Genomic DNA, 8,938 nt, shown 5'->3' with positions numbered 1-8,938 from the left:
GTCTCGACACATTGACATCTCTTAAAAGTAATCATGCCGTTTGAGGTGGGACTCAAATCTACAGCCTATTGGTTGGACAGAGGAGATGCCGTCGACCGGATCAACCTGCCAAGCACAGTTCTTCTCTTTAAATACTTAAGTATGCTGCCAAGATCTAAAAGTGGTTTCAAACTTTCTTACACGTTTAAATGTCACACCAATTTTTATTCCCTTCAGAAAAATAGATGTAATCACCTATTTCAAATCATCCGGAAACTCCTGATCTCGTATCAGTTTGAACACGCCACTGTCATCAGTAACGTAATCGACAAGAAGTGGATTTGTTTTGGATGTTGGAACGTGGCATCACTTAGGATTAGTCCATGTTCAGAACAGTAATCCAGCCCCTTCCTCCCTCCCTCCCTTCCCAAACAGAATTCCATCAATTTTAGATTCATGATCAGATTTCTTACCAGAAATGAAGCAAGTTGAACTCATCCACAATAAAAATTTCTGTAATTCCTCAGCAAGCTCCTCCCTCTTCAGAGCTCTATTAATAGCCTATTTTAAGTTCTGTTTGAACTCCAGTGCCGATTTTTCGGTTTTTGCTCCACACGAAAACAGCGGAACCTTTAACCGGGAACCTTCTCCCGAGCAGTGATTATGTTGCGCACCCAGCTTAGGTGAAGCCAAAATAAAATTCAATTCAAATGCTGGACCAAATTGCTTTCCAGCCTTTCTTCTTTCTTTCAGCGATTAAATGCACCCCTAACCCTTCCCATATGGTCAGAACTGGTCCTTAACACTCAGCATTACTAAACGAGAACAGAAGTATTAAGACGTCAAAGATATAACTGAATCATCTTCAAATCCAAATATGCAACGTCTTCATTTAAGTCCTTTTTTTTTTACAACGAACGGTTTAAATGGAGTAAAATTTGTTTGATTGCACATACAAAGCGATAACACCCTTCACACTGGGTGTGTGTGTGGGGGGGGGGGGGGGAATAGAGAACAAGCGAAAACTTATATGAGATCAAATATGTGGTTGTGCTGATTGCACTGTGAGAGTAGGAACCAAAGCAATAATAATAATAACAACAACAAAATAAATAAATAAAATAAACGCAAAAAACGGTAAAAGTCATAAACACTCTCCAGTTTTCTCAGGTCACAAGCTGAATGAATGTAACTACTGCAGTGAGCGATATTGTACTATCTGTGTTTCCAAAGAATTCCATCACTGCGCATCACTTCATTACATTTCTTGTGCCCTGATGGAATTCTTTGACGGAGAATTCCATGAGGGCACATCGCTCCCAGCACGCGCGCAAACTCAACACACAAAGAGAGAGAGAGAGAGAGAGAGAGAGAGAGAGGAAGAAGAAGAAGAAAGCAAAATTACGTCCCAATTTTTTAGAAGGGCGATGCTAGCTCAACTGACACGACCCCCATGGAGCGCCACAGATTCATTTCATCGTCGGGGGTATAAAGAAACGTCGATTTGAATACGTTCGGACCACCGGCTATCCATTCTGGCCAAGCATTCTTAGGCCCGGTCAGAAAATCACTTCTTACAACGCTCGTTCCCTTTCTCACTGATTCTCTACGCAACTTTCTTGAAGTAGGCTCTAATTTATGCCACACCTTGGAATACAGAGATTGTTTCCTATATGTACTGCACTGTAACAATATTTTTGGGAGAAAGATTTGTTTTTAGATATATTTAACTTTTTTTTTTGTGATTCTTGCCCATGAAAGGTTGTAAGCTTCTAGAACAGTAGTTCGTGGGTGGAGCAAGGATTTCTATTAATCCTATTTCATTTATTTATTTATTATTTTTTTACGCACTTTTCAAGCTTCTTCAGGCCTCCAATAAGCTTGGCCATGAACTTCATTTCCCCCCACCCCCCACCCTAAAAACAAACACATCCCTGAACACGATGGGATTCGAGGCAACAGCTCATTGGTTAGAGAGCAGATACGCTAACCTCTCGGTCAACCAGACCGGCAAGCTACTTCGTTTTCCCCCGCTAATGTCGATTATTTATATTTGCTTCGTTTATGCTTTTCTTTCATTCTCTCTTTAAGGAAATTTAAAGACTTTATTCGTTATTACTTTCAATGGCAATCTTTCATTGTCCGCAAGCAAGCATTTAATAATATCAAGTGATCCCAGCTCCGAAGGGAAAAAAAAAAAGTTCGACGTGCGTTTAAAAATATTACTGTTGCCTATACGAAAAGTGTTTTTCTTCGGAATTTTTAAATGCTAGAAACGTGCCGATAAAGCGGGCTCCATTGCCGCCTTACAAGACTTTTGCAGTTATTGTGATTCTGGGAGGTTTTCTTGCAATATTCAGAAGGAGAGTGCCACATAATTGAATATTTTGTTTGTGTAGTTTCCTAAGTGAAAAAAGAACAGGAAAATAAAATAAATAAAAATGAGATCGAAGTTAAAATACGAAAACCGAACCTCACATTTAATAGCGGTGCACTACTTCACGCGTGCGGAGTAACAAAGCAAGCGAGAACAGACCTACTGCAACAAACAACTTCGAAAACACAAAACACGCTGGGTGATGGCCAATCAGAGATAAACCAGTGCAACGGTAGAAAAGCGCATAATATCTCTCAGTTTTCAACCAAAATTATTATGATTTCCCATTTATTAACGCATATGCTAAAAATGTAGGCCGAACTTATTTGCAAAAAATGAGATTAAAAAAAAAAAACCACTCGAATCAGAACAACAGTAAACATTTGTATATTCCATGTGGAAAATGTCAACACATCAAAATTTCTTCCGATTTCCATTAGCCGGAGAATCTTTAAAATGTTAGCATTAAATCTTACCAAAAGTTTCGTACACATGATTGAACAGATCGTTAAAATCATAACATATTTAAAATTAAATAAACTTACTGTGAAAGATTAAAACCTGTTCATTCTAAGCCACGCGACAGTAATATTACGCTGTCGTCTGCGCATACTCAGTGCGCATATTCGGTAGCAAACAATGCAACGAGAACGCGTTCTGCTAATTTTCAACGAAACACAAGAGAAGGAAAACATCGCAATCTCTTTAGCCCAAATATAAATTTAATAAGCTGGAGTTTGGGAACTTTTAATTTTGATTTTGAGTTGTTTACGTTTAAGTATTGACTCTACTGTTGTTCGGAGTTTACTGATGACTCAGCAACGTAAAAATAAAATAAAATAAAATAAAATAAAATAAAATTGGACGCGATTTGCTTGATTTAGCTGAATCATGTTTGTTGCTCTTGCAGAAATGCATTTGCGAAGATTCATTTGAACGTCTGGCAGGCGGGAGTTTTGTTGGTTTCGACTTTAAAAATTATGAGCGGTGTGAGGCGCACGGAACTCGCAGATGAACATTTCTTCAACTGCCAGGATGACAAATGGCTGTTTATTTCTGTCACAGCAAGACTGGGCCGGTTTGCAGCCACGCGCATCTTCGTAATGAAGTCTCCTCTAACAGGAGAACGCAGAATTGTTAATTATTTAAGTTTCGAGTTACGGGAACGAGTGACGGCATCTTCGTGCCATAAAATGTCGCGCAGGGAGTTTTACGTGGACCAGACAACGCCGTCTGACATTCGGAAGCATGGTTGCCACTGTTGACAATCAATAAGCTCCCAAATGGAGAAACAACGACGAAAACAAGTCGGCAAAGCGAATATTCGGAAGTGGGTGGAAATTCCTCAGTGACATCAGACGGCTATTCTTGCTCCGTTCGACAAACACCTCATCACGGAGTAATTTGATATCTGCGTGCGTCTTCAATGTCACCTCTCGTATTCTCCCCACACGACGTATCGTCTTCCAGCAAACCGTGTGTGGAACGGGCTTCGTTTTCGTGCTGTCCAAATATCCTCGAAGAAAGCAAATCTTCTAAGAAATGCTGCAGCACGTGCGGATTCGATTCTGTTGTTATTTGGCGTCATTTTGCTGAAAAAAGCAAACGAGGATTCGCATCTTATCGAGGCGTATTTTCTTTATTATTAAGTAAACGGGAATGGAAAGTTGTAAACACCACACATTAGTTAAAAAGCAAGGAGTTGTTACGTAATTCCGATGAATTCCTGGCATTCTCAAAGGTAAATCAAAATTCGTGGGATGTGCCGCTTGACCTTAATCGCATCTCACCACGTTTAAACTATTGTTATGATCAAAATAGAACATGCATTAAACCAAAATTAACTCCCTGCAAAATGGGCACAAATTACAAACTGTCAGCATATTTATTGCGCGCCTTTATTTTCCACAATTAAACATCTCGTATATCACAAGCGTGCATCGCGTGGGTTTATTGTTGAACACGAGTCATCCGCTTTTGTGTGGCCAAGGTCTCTGACGTTACAAAGCTTAATTCAGAAACTTCTAAATGTCATACAGTTCGTTTTAGTTCCTGGTTTTAGAAAAAGAATGCCGTGAGAACGAATCCTCTCTGTTGAGTCTTTACGGGATTTCATAATAGTGGCTCGTTTTAAAAGTCTATTCAGTCCATATTAGCACGGCAGAGCTGCTAATCCTGCGTTTATGATGCTAATTTCCAATGCAGCTCACGAAAACCTATTTAAAAATAATAATTAAAAGAAACATTAAAAGGCTTTTTTAAGGTATGTTCAGCGTCTTCATTTGTAAACAGTTCAGCTGCATAACGGCCACACGGTTGGTATCGTCAAGGCAAAAATAGGTTCTACACATGCAGATCCAAACCTTTGAAGGTGCACATGATTATGACTAAGATGTGTTTTTAATATGTATACCTGCGACTAAGGTGTATATCAAAGGTAGGAGGAAGCGAACGGACTTCTTTTGAGAAATAAGACAGAGTTGTGTTTTGGTAGTGACGGTCATCACTATGTTATCCTTATGCTATTGATCAGCCGGTTTCTTACGGAGACGAAAGGGTTGTTCACACACACACACACAATACACTACCCGCATCGCCTTACTTGCTAATGTTACAGAATGGTAGAGATCGGGGTTAAGACGGAGGTTATTTTAAGATCTTGTTTGTTCAAATGTTCAAGATTGTTCAAATAATCTTGTGGATCATTTGAAGAATCAAAAGCAGGCTTGTCAAATGAAGAAGAAGAAAAAACGAATGTCTTTGAACAAAACTGTGAATAAAACTTCAAGCTGTTCAGCAAAGGTCAGGAAGCTCATTGGAGAAGGTAGGCGGTCCTGATGGGGACATCCGAAGAAACTCTCTGAATATTTCTGCTCTGCCAGAGAGGAAAATGCAATCCTGAGTATGAGGATGGTAATTTGTTCCGGGGGGGGGGGGCTTTGTTCGAAGTCCGATTAAAAGCCTTTGGAATTGAAGACGTTCACAGGAGTTGCCCTTAAACTTTCCGTGGATGGTAACTTGATGGGTGAATTCAATCGCCTCATCTTTGCTTTCGAATAGATGATTCTGGAGCCCAAATTTTGAGGACATTTAGAAGGAGGACTATCCATCAGGACTATAAGACTTGTTTTTTCAATGCAGACCATGATTCTTCTGGTGTTTCTGATGAAAGCCTGGAGGAGGTTTGCATTGAACTGTTCTGGACATCGTCGGTGACGATTTGCATTGAGTGACTCAACTAGACTTGGAGGAGAAGACCGATGTCTAGAGGCTCTCCTGAATGATATTGCCATGGTGCAACATGGATGGAGAGGTGGAAGTGTGGAAAAGCAGCAGTTGTGACGGTTGCCTTGTAGAAGGACCAAAAGGCCCGACTGCAGTTTTACGGTAAGCAGGATCTCCGCACTTTACCTTTTCAAAATGAGACTTGAATTTACTGAAGTTTTTTTTTTTTTTCCCGCTTCGGACTGCCTTGGCACATTTTGTTAGAGAACAGGGCTTGAATGGTGTTCTGGAGAGATGGAAAAATAGGAGGACAACCTTCATTTCAGTAAGAACTATTTCAGCACATAGAAAGGAGGAGCTTAATTTACGGAGGTTGTCTTATTTGGCATCATCGTGGTGTCAAAGAACACGAAGGAAAGTGCCGCCGAGTGAAGGGCGTTCTGTAAAATACAGGAAAGCGGATGTTCACAATGTATTTAAGCAGATAACTGGTTAGGAAAGATAAAGCGAGGGTGGATGGAAAGAACTGATGGATATTTCAGTAGACAATTTGTGAAGATTTCTTGCTGACGGCAAATATCTGGTTCGGCTTAATGAGTGGGATTAAAGAAAGGAAGCCATTCCGAGTGGGGGAAAACATTGAAATCCCTAAAGAAGACAACTTTGCTGTTTGGACTGTAGATGTCGCGCTTTCCAAACGGATAATCAGAAGATTTAGAGTGGATATTATTAAAGTGTTCAAGAAAATCTTTGGATTAGAGAAAGATGTTGGAAACTTGGTTAGACAATAAATTGTGTATTTAGTTTAATCCTTTATCCAAGTGTAAGCATGGGAGATACTGAGGCAAGTGATCAGAACTTACTCCACCTTTACCACGAGTTGCCGCAGTCCTAAAAATACTTCAAGCACAAACTTCGTTTGCTTACACTTGGATAAAGGATTAAACCAAATATATAATTTAAAGAAAATTCTTAGCCCAAAACAGATAAAAAAAAAGAGATGATTCACCATTTAGCAATCTCTTTGACATAGAACGTAGATCTAACTAGTGCATTAGACTGTTTCTCGCATTGTGGTATGATGAACCAGCCAAAGCACACATTGCCTTGGAAGGCTTAAGTAAACAGAAGTTGCGCTAGTTGACTTTCTATCAGGATTTCGGTTGTTTGGAATTAATATGCACCATTGGATTAGCGTTTTATTCCATGAATATTTAAACAACATTGAAACTATGAATAAACAAGAATAACAGACGACACTTCATTCTTATTAACAATCCATTAAGCATCTGATCTCGCGCGACACGCGCAATCAGATAGTTTATTGAAAAACTGCGCTGCAGTCCAACGAATCATTGAAACTGTGTTTAGTCAAGTGTTGCGTATGTGTTTAATGATTCATTTACAATCGTAATTAACGCATTTCCAACCGTATAATTCTTGGATTCAAACACAACAAAACCGACAGAAGAGTTAAAGAAGTATAGTATTTCTCAAACTACACTATAGAACTGTTTTGCAATATTGAATTAAAATTGGCTTTTAATAAACATATTTTGACAGAATTTTATTTACGTCTGTCAGATAATTATTTCATTGTAGTGGATGACCTTGTAATGTGTTACGCTCTTAGTTTCTCTGAAGTAATATTTCGTTATTATTAATGACAGGAAGCGTAAAAGAATTCTGAATTTTTTAAATTAAAATAAATCCTTCAATAATTAATAAATATTATTTATTTATTATTAATTTTAATAATTTAAATAAAAATATTTTTAAATAAGAATAAATACATATTTTGAAATGTCGCTTGTGTTTGTTGTTGTCTGCCGTTAGAGGGAAGAAGTATCTGGATATTTTTAGCACGTTTTATCTCGAATACGAAGTTAGCTTGAAGAAAAAGTATTCTGTCTGGATATAAGAAGAAGAATCTAAATAACTAAATGCATTTTATTTTAGTGCTTGAAGCGAAAGAAAAGAAACAACAAAAAAGTAGAAATGTGAAATGGCGAAGGTTTTAATGCGACACTCGTGTGACGTAATTGCATATCAGAGGTAGGTATTTTGACATCTTTAGTTTTTCTGATTATTACCCACGTGCATGAAAGAAGTAGAAAACTTTAATGCACAGAAATACGAGGAAAATATAACCTAATTATAAGGGGTCGTATAATTAGATTACATTTTTCTGTTTAATGATGGGAGGCAGGCATTTAGTGCTACGGAAGTTAAATTTTATCGTGTTCTAATTATTCTTTGTATGCAGCGTTGGCAGATGTCCCAGTTTTCAGCAACTTTTCTTGGCTCCTTGCAAGGTCTCGTGACGAATGAAAATAATTTTGAAAACGGGGGCCATTTTTGGAGAGTGTATGGTTCTGTTTCTAATTCGGAATGATGGATTGAAAACGGATTGGAGCCAAAAATATTTGCCGTATTGCATTTCGGTGATAAAATGCGAATCCGAAAACTCTAATATTGAAATCACGTTTTGTAACGTGAATGCATTAAGTGAATATTCATTTCTTAGGTTAATTTGAATATATTAAGTTAACTGAATTTATTTTATTTTTCATTTATATTATTTACTATGCGTATTCATGTATTCTGTCACTTATCTCGTTTGTCTCTTATTTTTTATTTTGTTTTATTTATTTATTTTTAACGAAGAAGTCGGTGTAGAGTAATGTTTTGGTGGGAAACAGTTCATGCGATGTACCCTTCCGCCCAGATCAGTATGAGTCTTTGAACTGTTCTTCTGTGGATCAGGTTATTGATGCTTTAGCCAATTAACGACTTTCTTTTTTTTTCTCGCATCGCCTCTCTGTGAGAAGAAATACTTCGTTTTATGCTCCCAAATTCATTTCACGTCGTTTAACTATTTTTCCATCCGAGTGAGAAAAGGATTATTACCTTTCTTTTAATGAATCTAGAGATGCACAACTCAGGCGACTTTAGCCAATCCCGTGCGGAGGCAGCGGAGTTTATGTCCTTCCAGAAACTCCAATTTTCATCCCTCATAGGCAAATCGGTCATAGAACACACGCAGCTTACAAACTAAAATGACATTAGTGGACAGTAGATGGGAGGATTAAGAAATACAGACAAATGGATTTCTTGAAGGTATTTCTTAATGATAATAAAAGAAGAAACAAACAAAAGAATTGCTTATCCACTGGTTTACTGTTTTGGATAATATTCAAACAGAATGCAACACTTACTGATCAAATCAACTGACCCCCCTCCGAAGAGTGTAGGGGGAGTCAATTGATTGAATGAATAAAAAAAAAAAAAAAAAAAAAAAACTAATGAATTCTGTTCCGTGTATTAAAAGAGTGGCTGTTTAAGATACTTCATCTG

This window comes from Typopeltis vanoorti, chromosome 13 (assembly GCF_054136105.1).
Source record: "Typopeltis vanoorti isolate ZY-2024b chromosome 13, IOZ_Tvanoo_1.0, whole genome shotgun sequence".
In the NCBI taxonomy this organism is placed as follows: Eukaryota; Metazoa; Arthropoda; class Arachnida; order Uropygi; family Thelyphonidae; genus Typopeltis; species Typopeltis vanoorti.
Note: the sequence above shows the minus strand (reverse complement) of the source record.